At 42.5% G+C, this 19785-nt stretch overlaps 1 protein-coding gene across 1 annotated transcript in view; it reads right to left on the reverse strand.

Moving 5' to 3' along the window:
- LOC115463477 (plexin-A3-like) overlaps nt 1-19785 on the reverse strand; it is a 362021-nt gene that overhangs the window by 64644 nt on the left and 277592 nt on the right.

Raw genomic sequence — 19785 nt, forward strand, 5'->3', positions numbered from 1 at the left:
TAAGTCAACTAAAAACTATTAATGCACAGATATCCACTAACGTTGAAAGCCATATTGCCAAATTGGAAACTTGTGACTCTGAGTTAAAATCTTTGCAAGCTACTGTGGTGTCTGTTATTAAAGAAAATAAAGCCCAGGCACGCAAATTGGAATATACTGAAAATCAGTTAAGAAGGAATAACTTAAGGTTTTTGAATTTTCCTTTTTCTTCATTTGTTACAGCTATTGAACTTTTAAAAAAATATATTTCCTGGAGATCCTGGATATTTCGATAGAAAGTCACCCTTTGGTGACTCGAACACAATATCTTAAAAAAAATTACTTGTCCAACTAATGGAGCACCAGAACCTCCGCAGGAATTGAATTTAACTGATTTTCTTGAAAGATCTGAAATTTCAGATCGAGCTACATTGCTTGTTACTTTTGCACTGGAGTCGGATAAAAATCTGGTATTGTGTACTTATTTCCGAAAAATGAATGCCATCTTTATGGGAGCTAAAATTCAGATTTTCCCAGATCTAGCTCGAGAGACTCAAGTCAGGAGGAAGGAATTGATGGTTTTTAAACCAAAATTTCTTTCACTTGGGGGAACTTTTGTTATTAAATTTCCTTGTAAATGCATGATCTCTTTGCATGGAGTTTTTTTTACCTTTTTTCCTGTCCTAAAAGATTACAAGAATTTATTACTGCTAGAGAGAATGTGAGGGTTACCCCTGAAATGGTTTCTTCCAGTTAATGTGCTGTCTAGGTTGCATGATCCTAAAATCCTTCTGGTCAGTTTGAATTATGATATAATTCTATTTATGTATTAGATGTTTGGATTTATTTCCTATTCTTGGATCCTTTTATTGTGGACAAAAGATATTTGTATTTTTTCTTTATTTTTACTTTTACTGTAGCTTATTGAGTTAAGCAAAATATTGTGAATTTCTAAACATTTTGCTGTAATATCATCTCTATGTAAGTAACTGAAAATTAATAAAAGATTGAAATTAAAATTGGAAAAAAAAATGAGGAGTATATAGTATGTTACCATCATGTAAGGTCTATCAGAAACACATTCCATAAATGGAACCATTATACAACTTGCTCATGGACTTAGCAGGAAAGGGTAATCCCATGACTACTGTACTACCCTCTCTGGTACTAGTAGTGGCTAGCAGCAGCAGTTACAGAGCATGAGCACAGGACCTGTGAGCCAGCATGCAATTATAGGCCCTACAGTGGCTCTGCCCCTATTATGGGTCTCCTTACTGAGCAAGAAGCCTGCACTTGCAGAGAACCACTGAATGACATTACTCAGATCAGAAGATGGGACCTCTGTGGCTTCAATACTTAATGTGCAATATGTTTAGTTAACACTTGCATTGATTCTACAAAAGACACTAAAGTCTGCGGGAGCAAACGATTTACCTGTAAAAAGGTGCCCTCTGAGGATGGAAGAATAATCAATCACACAAGTGGGTGACGCCATCTGATGGCAGCAACATGGATGGTCTCATAGAATGCTCTGGCTTCTACTATGCATGCATAGAACTTCCCCTACTCATACCACCTTGTGGGACTCCTCAGTTCTATCATACAGCTGATGTGAACAACTGCTTAAGAGGAGAAAGGAGGGGTTCTATGGTTGATTACTCAAAAACTAGCTTTGTTTTCTCGGAGTACATATTTCACCTTTACTTAAACATCATCATTGGCTTCTAATCACTTTCCATAACCAGTACAAAATTCTAGTTTTGACTCACAAACTACTTTTTTCTGAAATTCCAACTTATTTATCATCTTTGATTATTCTGAACAGACCAGTACGTATTTTGCATTCCTCAACCCAGAATCAGCTATGCATTCCTACATTAGCACATACTAGACTTCAGGCTACTCATAACTCTGCCTTTTTCTTCTAAAGTCCATCCCTCTGCCTTCTGCGCTCTTTACCAAGCATTCTTATCAGCTTTTTAAAGTAGACTTGAAAACTTCCTTATTTACTAAAGATTGCTTTATTTATTTATTTTATTCATACTTGTATCCCACAATTATTCAAAAATGAGTTTCGGTTCAATGTAGCTTACGTTTAACAGTTGTTAGAGATTACATTGATTCAATTACATTTACAAGGTTATATGATGCTGTGTTTTACAGTGGTTGGCAAGATAACTATTAGTGCATATGGAATATTCATTGAGTTTCTTGAGAAAGTATGTCTTAGTTCTTTTCTTCAATGAAAAGATGCATTACAGTTTGAGTTGTGTTGTGTATTGTTGTTACATTTGGATTAGTGCATATTTTACTCATAGAATTTCCTGAAGAGGTAGGTCTTCAAGTCTTTTCTGAACTGGAGGTAGTTCATGATGCTTCTTTATGGGAATTGTGTTCCACCATTTTGAGCCCAGGTAGCTAGTGGACTTGTATAACATGTTTTTGCAGTTGGGGAGGTGAAGTACTAGGTAGCCTCTGGTTTCTGGGTTTGCATTTCTTGGTGATAGTTTGATCGTGTCTAGCTTGTAGTCTGGTGACTTGCCAAATAGTATTTTGAAGATAATTGTACTACCTTTGAAAAACAGTCTTGCCTTGAATGGGAGCCAATGTAGCATTTTCTGTTGAACCCCGAGTTTTGCTGGACAGCGGGCAGCTGCAAGCTCCTACCTATTCTCATCTATGCTTTTCTCTATTCTCTAGCTTTTGCTACGTTCTCTTTAACCTTTTGAACAAAAATATGGATATAGTAAATCTGCCAACAGGTGTAGAAATATGTTTGCTGGGGGAAAACTAATTTAGGCTTTTGCTTCATTTTTCTTTTTAAGACAACTACAAAAATAACAGAAGCAGCAGGGTTTGAATTGTATTCTACCTAAGACACATGGAGCACTCAGAAAATCTGCGAACCCCTTGGATGGGTCAGTATTTTAGCACAATTTATACTTAAAATATGATCAGAGCCTAATCTAAACCCCAACAAGATAGAAAGATAATTAAAATATGTCCTCATTATCCCCGTTATTTATTGAACAAAAAGATTAAACATTATTTATCCTTATGTGACAAAGTATGTGAACCCTTCATTCGATAGTCACGTGTGCCACAATAACTTCAACTAAATTTTTACTGTAACTGTTGATTAGTCTCACAGAGTCCTTGGGGAATTTTGGCCCATTCTTCCATACAGAACGATTTCTATTCTGTGGCATTTGAGGATTTCATCGCACAAACAGCTTATTTCAAACCTTGTCACAGTATGTCTAGAGTGGGACTTTGGACTGGCCAATCGAAAACATGGAAGACGGGTTTGTGCGTTGCCTTTTCCTTTGTTTTTAAATGCAATGCTTTAACTAAGATTGTCGTCAAACATATGAAAGGATGATCTGCACAGAGCAGTACTGTCAGATGTGAGAACCAGAAATATTAAATGCATCCACTCGTGCTAGATTGACTTGAACACTTAGAGCTAGATTCTATGTATAGCGCCAAAAAATCAGCACTAAAAAACCCCACTATTCTTTAAGCCGCATTTAAAGTTAGGTGTGGTTTATAGAATAGTGCTTAAGCCTAGGCTTAAGCCTAGGAATTGGCCTAACTTTAGGCATGGCAATTTGTACCAACTGAAATAGCAACATATATTAATTTTAGGAATACCCCTGTTCTGTCCATGACCCTCCCATTTCCACATCCCCTTCTTCAGATTGCGCCTAAATTTCCACATGTAAATGCCAGTTAAATCTAATTAGTGACAATAACTGCTTGTTAAAAATCCAACTGTTGCCACTAATTAACTTGTTATTTAATTAAATTGTGCACGTGGCCAAATTTGCACACACAAGTTTAGTAACATTTATAGAATTAGGGGGTTAGGGTCATTACCATGCAGTATGACCTGCTTTGGCTCAGCTTCAGTTCACAGATGGCTGATCTGGCATTCTGATTTAGAATGTTCTGATATCAAAACACAATTCATAGTTCTATTAATGATGGCAAAAGCCATCCAGATGCTGATGCAGCAAAGAGCCCAACATCATGATACCTGCACCACTTGATGGTCAGGATGAGGTTCTCACTTTGGAAGGCAGTGTTTAGGTTCAAACAAAATGTTTGTACTGTAATGAAATTATTCAGTTAGACTCCTATGCTAAACAGCATTATTCCAGAAGTGTTATAGGTCACCCACATGTTCTTTGGTGAACTTGAAGAAGCAGTAGCTGATATTAGGGTTCATATGTAAATAATCAAGAACAAACTGAATGGGAATGGTTGTCTGTGTGTGGGCACCTGTAATAGGCACAGAAAATAATAAGTAGAGAACAAAGTGAAGGGAGATCAGGCTTGGGGAAGATTAGGACTGAACACTTCTCTCTCTTTCCCTCTGTCCCAAGATCCAGTAATCTCCTTCTCCCCTTTCTATAACACCTCCTTCCCCAAAAAAGGCCAGAACCTCTCCTATCCTCCTGCCTTCCCTTCATCCCATCATAAACTTCCCTCCTTCTCATCCTGATCTTTCCTCCTCCCATCCCTTCCCTTCCTATCCCCCTACACACTGATACCTGAAATTCCCCAGCCAACCTTCCAAAACAACACAGTGAAATATTCAGACACAAGGCAAGGTTGGAAATCTATTTTATTTAATATACAAAATAAATTGGATTACTGTAATGCACTCTATAATGGTCTGACTACAAAGCGTCTGCACAACAAGACTCATAGAAGGTTGCAAGTGTCGTGACCACATCACACCATTTTTGCAAAACTTGGCTACCAGTATAACACAGGACTAAATTTATGTCTAATCTTCAAGGCCCTTAAAGGAAATGGCCCCGAGTGCTTGAAGAACAGGGTGACCTTCTACACACCTCCAAGGACACTAAGGTCCTCCAAAGGGGTATCCCTAACCACACCCTCTCCAAAAGACATTATACGATGTGATACCTGCAAGCGAGCCTTCTCCAGAGTAGCCCCCACAATCTGCAATGCACTCCCTGAAAAGCTCTGCTTAACACAAGACTCTCTATTTCAGGAAGCAGGTGAAAGCTTGGCTCTTCAACCAGGCCTTTAATGGAAGACGCAACTAACTTCTTAGTCTCACATACACACACAAGGAATGACACAGGCTGCACATACTGCAGCAGGACATGTTTATCCACTCCTACACTAGCTGATAAAACATTTAATCATCTCTCTGACCTCATGTGCAACTTTCTTTAAATTAGTACCTTTATTTTCTAACTCCTCTTACCTATATGTTCCATCTTTGCTTATACCCTACGTTGCCTATTAAAATGTTCTATTATGTATTGTGTTGACATTGTTATTTGTATATTTTTACTACTGCAATTGTCTATTGCTTATGTTTGATTTATTCTTGCTGTATACCACCTAGAGTGAATTCTTTCAAAAAGGTGGTAAATAAATCCTAATAAAGAAATAAAAATTAAATTTATGTAAATGTATCATATAATTACCACAGAATTCCACAAACTTTGCTGCAGAATTTTTTTTTATTTTTTAAGCTGTTGCTGCAAGATCTCATAGGAAATTGAGCCCTGTGTCTATAACTGTTTAAGGCTGGTTAAGGCACAAAGTCTTATATCATCTTAAGCAGAAATTTGGGATAAGTGTGTAGCACCATCCCGATATTATAAAACTTAATATAAGGTGACTAAGTCACTGGGAATGGGATTCACTAAGCGGCTGATGCAGAAATTTAGCACAGAAGGAACTGCGTGATTCTTGCCATTTCTGCGCTCAATTTTCTGGGCATGCAATACAGAAAAGAGGATTATGTAGAAGCTAACCCTACTCAACCTTTGAGTTAGACACCAGCACACATCCTATTTAAATGGATGGTAAGGAGGCTACTAGGTATTCTGCCCCAGTGCAAAGAACTGCTGTAGAAAACTTTATGGCGAGCTGTCAAAGGAGGCGCAAAAAGGTTGGCTCTTCTGCAGCAGTTGCATTGAGGTAGAACAGCTAACAGCTCTATTACCCACTGCCTTGGGGTGTCTCCAGCCTCCCCCCTAAACAACCATCTCCTGATCCCTGAACCCCCCCCCCCCCCCCCCAATACATCCCAAATAAATCTCTACTAGTCTAGTGGATCCACAGCCCCTAATCTCAGAAACAACCCTCTGATCTCCCCTCTCTCCCCTGAGAACCTAAACATTCCCCTGGTAGTCTAGTGGACTTGACATCCTCTGCCCCTCCCCCTCATACCTTAAGCCAGAGGCAGGAGTTGTGCCCACTCACTATCTCTATGTCTCCACCTTGAAAAATGGCGAATGTCTGGTCACTGTGCTAAATAAGGGAATTTTCTCATCTGATAGTCTGGGAGGATACGAATAATTAAGGGATAAATTCCCTTATTTGGCATGCTGACTCATTGTGATGCATTACAGAATGCACCATACAGGGCCAGGTACTGCCAGTTTGCAAAATGGTGGTGTGGAGACAGGAGAGAGTGGGCATCACTCCTACTTCTGGTTAAAGGTACATGGGAGAGGCATGGTCCACTAGACTACAAGGGATTCTTTTTTGTGTATCCAGTGTGTGTGTGTGTGTGTGTGGGGGGGGGGGGGGTCCAAAGGATGGTCCAGTAGGCTACTATGGATTTTTTGGGTAGTGTTGGGGGGGTGGGGGGGGGAGTACAGGGGATTATTTTGGAGGGAGAGTTAGAGACAACCCTCATGTAGCAGTGATATTTTTAAAATGTCTCTCTTCCTGTCAGTATGAAAGCCATTCACTGCTCATGCATTGATAGGAAGGGAGACTTTTTTGATTAGTACAACAACAAAAATCAGAAGTGGTATGTGTTGGGCAGTAGTGTAGCTAGAACTGATCTTTTTTTTTTTTTTGGGGGGGGGGGGGGGAGGCCAAGGTTAACCAGGAGGGGCACTAAGCATACAGGTCTAAGCCAGGCTAATTATACACTTATCAATAAATAATGATTCAGAGTACACCTAAGTAGTCTGCAACAGATGTCATGCACCATGGGTAGTATTTTCAAATATTTTATACTCTATTTCAAGCACTTACCATGCTAAACCACATACACACGTATGAAAACAATTAAATTATATTTAAAGAAAAGATGACTCCAGAGGCAGTATCCCCTAACTTAATTTAAAACTGACCAGACACTAGTCTGTTATAAAGACAAACATATGAATAAATATCACATCCTGCACAATGTTCTAAAATCCCATCTGATGTTATGTAAATTACTATAACACACAAGAACTGTACAGAAAACAAAAAACACAGGACACTGGATCCAATCACATAATAAAACAAATATCAGATGACATTTAACGTGAGCAAGTGCAAAGTGATGCATGTGGGAAAGAGGAGCCTAAACTATAGTTACGTGATGCAAGGTTCCACATTAGGAGTCAAAGCCCAGAAAAAAGACCTAGTTGTCATCGATGATATGCTGAAATCTTCTCAGTGTGCAGCAGTGGCTAAGAAAGTAAATAGAATTTTAGGAATTATTAAGAAAGGAATGGAAAACATAAATGAGAACGTTATAATGCCACTGTATAGCTCCATGACGCGACCACTCCTGGTCACTGCATCTCAAAAAAGAAATAGTGGAATTAGAAAAGGTAAAGAGAAGAACAACAAAAATGACAGAGGCGGTGGGACGACTTCCCTATGAGGAAAGGCTAAAGCAGCTAGGGCTCTTCAGCTCAGAGCTGAGCGGAGATACGATAGAGGTCTATAAAATACTGAGTGAAGTGGAACAGGTAGACATGAATTGCTTGTTTACTCTTTCCAAAAATAATAGGACTAGTAAATTTAAAGCACACCAGAGAAAACATTTCTTCACTCAACATGTAACTAAACTCTGGAATTTGTTTCTAGATAATGTGGTAAAAGCAGTTAGCGTAGCAGGTTTTAAAAAGGTTTGGACACGTTCCTAAAGAAAATAAAGCCATTGTTTATTTCTAGGATAAGTAGCATAAAATCTGTTTTACTGTTCTGGGATCTGACCATTCAGGCAACTGGGCAGTGCCCAAGGGCTCAGAGGCTCTCCCCCCACCCCCACTGCACAACTACAGCCTCCTGAGCCTCAGTGGGCCCTCCCCAGTCTCCATGTTGAAGGGCCCTGATGGTCTAGTGGCCTCTGTGAGAGCAGGAAAGAGCAAAACTCTTCTGTCTGCTGCTGCTATTCTGCCCGGCACGGTGCTGATGTTTTAAAAATGGCTGCCAAAACTCCCTGCGGCAGTCTCGCGAGACTGTCAAGACCCAAGAGACTACGCAGGAATTCTCGGCACCCGTTTTGAAAACACAGCGGCGCCAGGCAGAATAGCAGTAGTGAGCTGGAAAGAGTGGGGTTCATTCCTGCCCCTGAAGAAGCCACTACATCACTAGCAGGCTTATGTTTGAAAGAGAAAGATGCCCATATTTCGACCCACATCGGGAGATGGGTGCCTTTCTCCCGTGGGCGCCCAAATTGGTATAATCGAAAGCCAATTTTGGGCGCCTCCAACTGCAGTCTGTCGCAGGAACGAACAAAGTTGACGGGGGCGTGTCGGAGGCGTGGTGAAGACGGGACTGGGGCGTGTTTATCGGCCGAGGAGAGATGGGTGCGCTTGGCCGATAATGGAAAAAAGAAGGGCGGCAGAAGCGAGAATTTGGGCCGCTTTTTTTGGACCCTTTTTTTTCACAAACAAGTCCCCAAAAAGTGCCCCAACTACCCAGATGACTACTGGAGGGAATCGGGGATGACCTCCCCTGACTCCCCCAGTGCTCACTAACCCCCTCCCACCAAAAAAAAAAAAGAACTTTAAAAACTTTTTTTTGCCAGTCTGTATGGAGCAGTTGTTACTTCAGGCAGGTGGACCCAGGCCCACCCCCCCTACCTGTTACACTTGTGGTGGTAAATGGGAGCCCTCTAACCCCCCCCAAAACCCACTGTACCCACATGTAGGTGCCCCCCTTCACCCATAAGTGCTATGGTACTGGTGTAGAGTTGTGGGGAGTGGGTTTTGGGGGGGGATTTGGGGGGCTCAGCACCCAAGGGAAGGGAGCTATGGACTTGAGAGGTATTTTACTGTTTTTTTTTTTTACTGTTTACAAGTGCCCCCTAGGGTGCCCAGTTGGTGTCCTGGCATGTGACGGGGACCAGTGCACTACGAATCCTGGCCCCTCCCATGACCAAATGCCTTGGATATGTTCATTTTTGAGCTGGGCGGCTTCGGTTTCCATTATCGCTGAAAACCGATACCGCCCATCTCATATCCGCCCAAATCCGATGCATTTGCCCGGCACCAACCGTATTTTTGAAAGAAAAGATGGATGCCCATCTTTTTCAAAAATACGGTCTGTCCCGCCCCTTCGCATACCCGTCCTCGGAGATAGTCGCCCATGGAGATGGGTGTTCGCGTTCGATTATGCTCCTCTAGGGCTCTTCAACTTAGGACCAGGAGGACAAACTAAGGCTTGGGGGACTGTAGAGTGAGGGAGGGGGTGGTAGATGCAGCAGTGGGGTGGGATGTACTGTATGGGAGGGGGGCCCAATGACCTTTACTGCCCAGGGGCACAGATCGCTGTCAGTCTGCCCCTGGTACTTGTCACCTGGATTGGCCACTGTTGGAAGCAGGATAGTGGACTTGATAGACCTTCAGTCTGTCCCAGTATGGCAACGTTTATATTCTTATTCTAAGTTCCCCTTCCTGAACATTCAAAGAGATCATAATAATTACAATAAAATGGTGCCATGCTGATGCAGAGCAGTGCTATATCAAGCCCAGATTTCTGCCATTCTGAGTCAACTACTAATGGGGAAGTCTATTTTTGGAATTAAAGTTACAGCGAAGATGACAACAAAATCAGTGCAGTCAGTGATGGTGCTGTTAAAACTTTAATAAAATAAGGCATGACTTGACAAGGGCCTGTGTTTCAGGAGTCTCGAGGGTGGTCTCTCTGAATGTGTTTGTGCCCTGTACTACATCATTCAGGATAACATCTTTCAGCTGCCATACTCCTCCTGACTCAGGTTTACTGACTCCAAAGACTGCCTGCATGTATGACATCGACCACTGTTTTCCACGGCACTCACCACTGCTTTGGAGGCTGTGTTATTTCAGGAGAAGACTGGAAAAGTTATGTGAGTGCAGTGGAAAACAGTGGTCAAAGTCAGATTGTGCAGGCAGTCTTTGGAGTTGATAAACCTGAGCCAGGAGGAGTATGGCAGCCTGAAAGATGTTATACTGAATGATGTAATACAGGGCAGAGACACATTTAAGAAGACCACCCCTGAGACTCTGATACAGGCTTGTTGGCCGAAACACAGGCCTATGTCAAGTCGTGCCTTATTTCATTAAAGTTTTAACAGCACCATCACTGACTGCACTGATTTTGTTGTCATCTTCGCTGTGACTTTATTTCTCTTTGTGTGACCTGCAAGGATTGTTTCTTCTATTCTTTTGTTGGTCCATTTTGTTTGCTCGCAGAAGTAAGAGATGGCAATTCCCAAGCAGGTAGGGCCCATGAAGCTGTTGTTAGTCTGGGCTCACTGCAACTGGGCTCACAGTCAGTGCCACTTAAAGCAGTTAGGTCCCAGCATGGTTTATTTTTCAGCGACTCTAATACACATGGCAGAATAACTGACATCAGTTCTCTGCAGCAAATTTTCTTTGGACGTGTTTCCTAACTGGGGGCATCTTGTCTCCCTGCAGCAAACATATGTTTTGTGCTTGTAGAAATTTGCCATATAATAGCAACACTAACTCCAAGAAGCCAAATAGCATAAACTCTGTACTTCTGAGACACATACAGAACAAAGCCCGGCCCTACCCTATACAGAATAATATATATATTTGTGGGAGATATGCTGAAGGGTTGGAAGGAAAGGTTTGCCTTTTGCGGATGACACGAAAATAGCCAATACAGTGGATACCCTGGAGGGAGTAGAAACGATGAGAAGGGATCTCCGAATGTTAGAAGAATGGTCAAGGGTCTGGCAGTAAAAAATTAATAGTATACACTTCTGGGGTATAAGTATACACTTCTGGGGCACCAACAATGAATGACAACTGGGAACTGGTTAAAAAACTCCATTGTAATTTATTTCACTGCATGTTTTCAAAGTGACTGGGACCTTCACTAGTTACAGCTGAACCAACGTCAAGCGCTAAGATAAGTGGTTTATCTAACGAGTTTTTCATCTGTATATAAGAAATATTGATTCCATCTCAAAGAGACATTATATAATATCTAGGATAGGGCAGGTGGCGGAGTGCAATGATGTACTAGCGGGAAACAACACATTCAACGACTGCCAGTCAGTCTAGAGATGGTTGTCCAGTCACTGAGCACTACTTGAATGCAAAAGAAAAATTGAAAAAAAAGAGTTTTTGGAAGGTTTTTTTTTGTTTGTTTAATATTGCACTGCATGCAACACACACACACACACACACACACACACACACACATATATATATATATATATATACACACATTACGTTAAGGGTTTTCTTGGTCTTATTCAGTGGAAGTAAAAATTTAATACCAAGAAGTGTAGAGTGATGCACTTGGGGTACAGAAACCCAAAAGAGAGATACTGGATAGGAGGGGAGAGATTAGTAAGCTCAACTCAGGAGAGACCTTGGGGTGTTGGTGTCTGAGGATCTAAAGGTGAAGAAACAATGCGACAAGGTGACAGCTGTGGCCAGAAGGATGCTAGGCTGCTTAGAGAGGGGTATAACCAACAGAAGAATGGAGGTGTTGATGCCCCTCTACAAGTCGTTGGTGAGGCCCCACTTGGAGTATTGTGTTCAGTTCTGGAGGTCATATCTTGCTAAAGATGTAAAAAGACTGAAAGTGGTGCAAAGAAAAGCTACAAAAATGGTATGGGATTTGCATTGCAAACTGTATGAGGAGAAACTTGCTGACCTGAACATGTATACCTTGGAGGAAAGGAGAAACAGGGGTGACATGATACCGACGTTCAAATATTTGAAAGGTGTTAATCTGCAAACAAACCTTTTTCGAGACAGGAAGGTGGTAGAACTAGAGGATGTGAATTGAAGTTGAAGGGGGGGGGGGCAGACTCAGGAGTAATGTCAGGAAGTATTTTTTCACAGAGAGGGTAGTGGATATGTGGAATGCCCTCCCGCGGGGGGTGGAGGAGATGAAAACGGTAATGGAATTCAAACATGCTTGGATAAACACAAAGAACTCCTGTTTAGAAGAATGGATCCACGGAATCTTAGCGGAGATTAGGTGGCGAGCCGGTAATTGGGAAGCAAAACTGGTGCTGGGCAGACTTCTACGGTCTACGCCCTGATCATAACTGAATAGATATGGATGGGCTGGAATGTAAATTTTAAAGGGGTTTCGACGCTGGATAAGGGAAGGACGGGAAAGGGGGGGATATACACAGGGTTAAGATAATTCTCATCCATCGTCCGGGGGGGGGGGGGGGGGGGGGTCATCAGAGCCTAGACCTCAAGGGGCACAGATGGGGGGAGACTGTAACAGGGAGCGAGGAGATATCATATAGATGGCATAGACCTATCATTAAGACGTTCTTAGGTCATCCCTCTCCCTGGAGTAGTGATTAATTTACGTGGGACTATAGTACCACTACAAGTTTATGTTGGAGAGGTTGATAGTAGGAATGGGGGGGGGGGGAGAGGGGGAGGGGGGAGGGAGGGAGGGGGAGGATGGGCTGTTAGGGGAAGAGGGGGGGAAGTTATATAAAAAAAAGTTTGGATACTGATTAGTAATATGCTGTTAACATGCAACATGGTTGTTAGTGAAATGTATACAGTGCACTGTATTGAAATGTTTATTGTGTGAAGTATCAATAAAAATCGTTTAACATAAAGGGTTTCAACGTTAGCTTCATAACTTAGTACAAGAAACAGTGTCTGGGCAGACTTCTACAGTCTGTGCCCTGAAAATGCAAGAACAAATCAAACTCGGGTATAAAGTATCACATACCATGTAAAATGAGTTTATCTTGTGGGCAGACTGGATGGACCGTACAGATCTATATGATGAATGGAGGGGGCAGGGGAGAGAGGAGCATGGATGGACATGGATGTGAGGGCAGGGCCCAGGGAGAGAGGGGAAATTGCTGGATATGGATGAATGGAGGGGGCAGGGGAGAGAGGAGCATGGATGGGAGGTCTGGGCCCAGGGAGAGAGGAGAAATTGCTGGACATAGAGGGGAGGGGAGGGAAGAGAGAGGAAGGAGATGAGATGAGGGAAAAGGAAGAGAGGAGAAAAACTGCACATGGATGGAGAAAATTGGCAGAAGCTGGATCCACTGGACAGTCAAGTCTGCGGAGGACCCAGCTTTTACTTACGGATGTAGGACAATAAATGAAGAGAAAGGCGGAAAGTAAAGAAATAAATGGAAAGGAAGCCCTGGAAATGGAGGTTAAGAGGACAGATAGCAGCAGAATCGGATACTGGGCCAGCATGATCAGAAAAACAAAGTCACCAGACAACAAAGGTAGAAAAGATCATTTTATTTTCATTATAGTGTTTGGAATATGTCCACTTTGAGAATCAGGTGCTCAACGTTAAAGTTTATATTTATTTACTTATTTATGGCATTTTATCCCACATTAAACATGAATTAGGGTGTTTTGTGGCTGTACATGAGAATTGTGATATTATGATCCCTTGTTTCATATTGTTGACGGTCTGCATTTTCCGTATGGGTGGTATATTGGTTATTAGGCTCTGCCCAGTGTAATATTTATGATACAGTAAGGTTCTGAGTGTGTTTTTGCACAAAGTTGTACATAGTGTTTTGCAGTTGAGCGATTGTGGTTAGTATATGCTTTGAGCAACCACTTTATTCTTTGACATATGATACATATCTAATATCTAAATTTAATAAAAGTATTAATTGTGACTTTTATTTTTATTTTTTTTCTGTATGTTTATCAGACAATTATGGATTTAAGCTCCACCCCTGGCCCCCACGCCTAACCCTGCCCCCTTTAGCTTCCCCAAACAGTTGGGCCACCGACTGCCTATGGGTACAGCTGTACTTCCTTTCCATTATTCATTTATTCTGCCTTTCCCTTCTTCTTACCTCAATATGAATATAAGATTAGCCATAATGGGACAGACCACTGGTCAATCTAGCCCAGTATCCCGCTTCCAACAGTGGGCAATCCAGGTTGCAAGTATCTGGCAGATACCCAATGAGTAGTAACATTTATTCTTTTATGTAAATCACCTTGGCCTTTTGTTAGTAAAAGCAGTATATCAAATTTTTATTACATTTGTACCCTGCACTTTCCAACTGATGGCAGGCTCAATGCGGCTTACATGGGGCAATGGAGGGTTAAGTGACTTGTCCAGAGTCACAAGGAGCTGCCTGTGCCTGAAGTGGGAATTGAACTCAGTTCCTCAGGACCAACGTCCACCACCATAACCCCTAGGGCACTCCACCCTAGCGTTAGCCAGCATCTGTCTCCGTCTCCTAGCTCCAGCTTTCTCCAACCTGCCCCCATGTTAGCCTCTACCCCTATCATCAGGCCCAGAATGAACCTCCTTCTCCCACACCCTCCATCTGCCAGTCAGATCCTTTCTCCTAGCCTCAGACTGCTTTCCCCAACTCAGCCCAGTCCCTGCATCTGGCATCAGCTCATTCTCCCATCCCCAGTCCCTTCATCTGCCATCAGTCCATTCTCCCATCCCCAGTCCCTGCATCTGCCATCAGCCCCACTCTCCCATTCCCAGTCCCTGCATCTGCCTTCAGCCCTACTCTTCCATCCCCAGTCCCTTCATCTGCCATCAGCCCCACTCTCCCATCCCCAGTCCCTGCATCTACCATCACCCCCACTCACCCATCCCCAGTCCCTGCATCTACCATCATCAGCCCCACTCTCCCATCCCCAGTCCCTGCATCTGCCATCAGCCCCATTCTCCCATCCCCAGTCCCTGCATCTGCCATCAGCCCCATTCTCCCATCCCCGGTCCCTGCATCTGCCATCAGCCCCACTCTCCCAAAACTGGCCTAAAATCTGATTTCGGCCATTCTTTGGTTTCAGATGAAACTAAAATGTCTCCCCTAGCCTCCACGCTACCACAACACAACCAATCTCTGCCTCCTTCCCCCAACATCCCAAAGACCCTCCAACCACCTGAAGCCCCTCCTCAGGCATAACTTTAGAAGCCCTCGTGGTCTAGTAGCCTCTTCGTGGCAGAAGCAATCCACAGTCACTCCTGCCCATGCCAGCTCCACAGTCAAATTGGCTGCTGTGACTTCCGGTGGCAGTCTCATGACACATTATGACTGCAGAGCCAGTACAGGCAGGAGTGACTGGGGATCGCTTCTGCCCCAATGAGGCTACTAGACCACCAGGACTTCTGGTGTACGCCTAGGGATGGCCAACGGGTGGTAGAAGTGGAGCATGTGGTTGCGGTGGGTGGGCAGCCCAGGGGGATACATTCTCTGCCTGGGGGAAGGAAAGTTTCTGTTTTGGTTTGTCACCCTCTACGTTTGTATGGGATAGCAGAACAGAATGTGGCCAAAGCTATGGGGCACGATGGAACCCATCCATTGATATGAAGAGACCTCAGATAGGCTCTGGATCTCTATTGATGGTTTTGCTCATTCTTTGGAGAGAGATGCTTCAGACAACTGGAGATGGGCATATGTTGGTAACCAGAAGTGAATTAGTCTAATTTTGTGGGTGAATTAATAGTGTTACTAGTAAAGGAAACAGTACTACAATATCTAGAATCCAATGGACTCCAGGACTCAAGGCAGCATGGTTTTTAACAGAGGAAGATCATGATGTAGTATACTTAGATTTCAATGTAAAGCTTTTGATACTGTTCCACATAAGTAGAGTAGTTTGGAGGGGGTCCCAAGTTGGAAAGCTGGGTTAGCAACCAGTTTAAGGGGCTGGCCTGCTGGCACAAAAAGACCTATGATTGATTCCCAGCTCAGTTCTTCTGCTTCCTAAGTAAGCTTGGACTGCTATGTTGTGGAGGCATTGTTCACAGCTCTGGATGGGGAAGACTGTGTCATTGTGCAATGGTGACACCTAGAGGAGAAACTGAAAGTCCTTGACCGCAGGTTTGGAGGGGAGACTATAAAATGGGAGTGGGAGAATTCTTTAGATACTTGTGAAAGAAATAAATAAATCTTGGACTTGGTTCCAACTGATCTGGAAGCCTAAGGGAGGAATAAAATGTAGGACTGAAAAAATAGTTGAATGACAGTCAGAAATGTAGATGTTATTAATGTTTACTCAAGGATAGCAACATTATTTGTGGAGTGCTTTAGAAATTACCGGTTTATCTTTTTACAGATGGTAGGCAAATCTGCAACATGATGAACATGCCAGATGGAACACAAAAAAATACTTGAAAAATAGTTAAGAATTTGGTAGCCGAGTTTCAATGCAAAAAAAGTAAGCCATGTGTGTAGAGGGCATTATTACAACAGGTCTCCTATGGTTTAAGGCAGGGGTTCTCAACCCACTCCTCAGGTCACATCTAGCCAGTCAGGTTTTCAGAATATCCACAATGAATATTCACCAGATAATATGCATGTGCTACTTCAATGCTATACAAATATATCTTATGCATATTCATTGTGGGTATCCTGAGAACCTGAAAGGCTAGGTGTGTTCCTAGCACTGGGATGAAAACCTCTGGTTAAGGTCAAGTAGGTATCCATTTCTAGCCTATTTTATAAAGGCACTGTCACAAAACAGTGGATTTGTAAGCCTGTAAACTGTATTATTTCTTGAAGTGTATTTCTCTAGTTAGGCCAGCAGGTGGTGCATGTTTTATGTTTAAAGCTGTTACAGAGAAATGACTGTTCCTTCTTTAGTTTAACATGAGGAAGTAACCTGCAGTGATGTAGCCAGCTTCTTTTAAAAATTGTTTTTCTGGGCTCTGGCCCAGGAGCTCAAATTCAGTCTGAAAATACTGGATTTTTCTCTATATGCTATAACCTGTGAGCTGCTATATTTCCTGTACTTCCCAGGCACTATCCAGATGGTGATAAAATGTTTAGATAGTTTTATAATTGTTCCTTATTCGATTACCTGTTATTTGCCTGTTATTTTCCATCTGTTTTTATAGTTCACTGTTCAATATTTTTTATGACAATAAACATTTTTTAGTTTATTGACTCTGCTTGTCTGGACTAAGAATCCTGGTGGTTTGTGTGTTGGGTCTGTGAGTGCTTTCTAGGAAGAGGGAAAGGGAAATGGGACTTGATATACCACCTTTCTGAGGTTTTTGCAACTACATTCAAAGTGGATTACATATATTCCACTCAAGGAACGTATCACTTTTAAAGTATGCACCTTAGTCCACAAAATCATTCACAGTGAAGCCCCTGCATACATGTCTGATTTAATAGACCTGCCGCCCAGAAACGCCAAAAGATCGTCCCAAACCTTCCTCAATCTCCATTTCTCTAAATGCAAAGGCATAAAATACAAAGTACTGCACGGATCAACCTTCGCCTACATGAGCACACAATTCTGGAATACACTACCACGCAACCTGAAAACGATCTACGAACTGACCGACTTCCGCAAACTACTGAAGACTTATCTATTTGAGAAAATCTACTGCAAGGATCAAAACACATGAAGCCCATACACACCAATAGATACGCATCAACACACTCTTTTCTGAATTCTCTTCCCCCGTATTTGTTAGACCTTTATATTCCCTTGATACTGTTTTTCCCCCTCCCAATTCCCCACTGTTAAACTTGTTGTTCTATCCCTGAATTTACTCTGTCTTCCCATAACTTTTCACAATGTAATCCATAATCTTACTGCAACTGATTGTATTTCCATCACTCATAATGTATTGTAAGCCACACTGAGCCCGCAAATAGGTGGGAAAATGTGGGATACAAATGCAAATAAATAAAATAATATTCAGGTACTTATTTTGTACCAGGGGCAATGGAAGGTTAAGTGACTTGCCCCGAGTCACAAGGAGCTGTAGTGGGAATTGAACTCAGTTCCCCAGGATCAAAGTCCACTGCACTAACCACTAGGCTACTCCTCCAGGCAGTTGGGACCCAGTTGGTGGGAGGAGGGTGCTAGTGCAGACCACATGCCCAGGTGCACGCAGACCTGAGCTGTGCTGGGGATAGACCCTCTAAGTGGCGCAGGGCTAGCCCCAGGCGAGTGGCTAGGCATTTCGTGACAGGCACATAAGTACTTCCCCCCCCCCCCCCCCCCGATATTCAGCATGCAGCAGTCAGCATTATTTTAAATGTTAACTGTTGCCGGCTAAATTAGCCCCCAGTACTCAGTGCTGGGCCATGTCTGGGCACTGGCACTGAATATCGGGGGCTAATATTTTCTGTCCTGGCCACTGGAGCTTATGTGGTTCTTGGCCGATATTCAGCTGCATAAGACAGTTATGTGGGCCCCAGCTGAATATTGGCTGGGTCCTGCATAATTTTTTTTAATCCCGTAGAAGTCTGCCTGGCAATGGTCCTACTTCCCAACTACTGGAGTTGCCGAAGACTGCTCCAGCCTTGATTCTGATCTATCTTTGCCATTTTCGGGACCCGGACCATAAAAGACTGCCCTGCATTGGTCTTACTTCCCAACCTCTGAAGCTGCTGTCACAGCTCACTCCAGCTATGATGTCATTTACGTTTTGCTTTAATTGGATTCCATCCTTTTTTCTATAGAGTGTTCCTCTGCATTTATCCCACATATTCTTGAATTTCATCACCATTTTTGTCCTCACAACCTCCCATAGGAGTGCATTCCAAGCTCCCACCACCCTTTCTGTGAAAGTATTTCCTACATCAGGGGTCATATAGTGATCTTGAATCAAGAGTGCTTCGTAAACAATTCAGCAGCAAACATATTCCAAAAAATTAAAACAGCGCATTCGCCAAGTAGGGCTATCAGCATAAAATGGAATACGTTTACTATTGAATTGTTCAGAAAGCACTCTGTTTCAAGACCATTATATGACCCCTGATGCAGGCACCCTGTCAAAACACGGGGCCTGTCGTGTGTGTTACAGAACAGAAGTGTAGAGTTTATACTGAGATTCTGTCCTGAGATGAGGAATAATGAGTAAGGAGAAAAACGTGCTAATGCCACTACATAAGTCATTAATAAAACAACATCTGGAGTATTGTTCCCCATTCTGGAAGCCAACAGACAAGACAGAGATGGTCCAAAGAAGTACTACCAAAATGATCTACAAAATGAGACTTAAGAAAGGAACAAGTATGATAGGGATATTCAAATACCTCAAAGGTTAAATAACGCACAAGGAGTAAACATTTTTATCAAAAAGAAACTTTTATAACAAGGGGGCTGACTAAGGAGCAAAAAGAATGGTGGCTGAATGAAAATAGTCTTGCAGGGGCAAAAACACTATCAAAACTGAAAGCAGCATGAGACAAACACAGATGGTCTAGAGTTGCAGAGGAATGAAGATAAAACCAGGATAAGATGGCTTTGAGGTACCAATGTTTGTACGATAGATTTATTACTCACCTTTTCCAAATCTGAGCTCAAGGTATGTTACACAGTCACATACAAGAGTTACTTCTCTGTCAGTGGAGGAAGCAAAATTTGAACCCTGGTTTCCCAGATTTGCAACTTTCTTCTCCAACCACTAAGCTACTCCTCCACTCAATAAATGATAGCAGATAAAAAACAAATAGCCCATCCAGTCTACCTAGCAGGGGCTGTAACAGTTGCTCTGTACAGCTTATCCCCATATCTTTTTGAAAGTGAAGTACAATCATTTCACTACTGCTTTGGGTTGACCCATTGTACCGTTTACCCAAGTGTCCTGTTTCTTAAATGG

The sequence above is a fragment of the Microcaecilia unicolor genome, chromosome 2 (genome assembly GCF_901765095.1).
Source record: "Microcaecilia unicolor chromosome 2, aMicUni1.1, whole genome shotgun sequence".
NCBI classification, from domain to species: domain Eukaryota; kingdom Metazoa; phylum Chordata; class Amphibia; order Gymnophiona; family Siphonopidae; genus Microcaecilia; species Microcaecilia unicolor.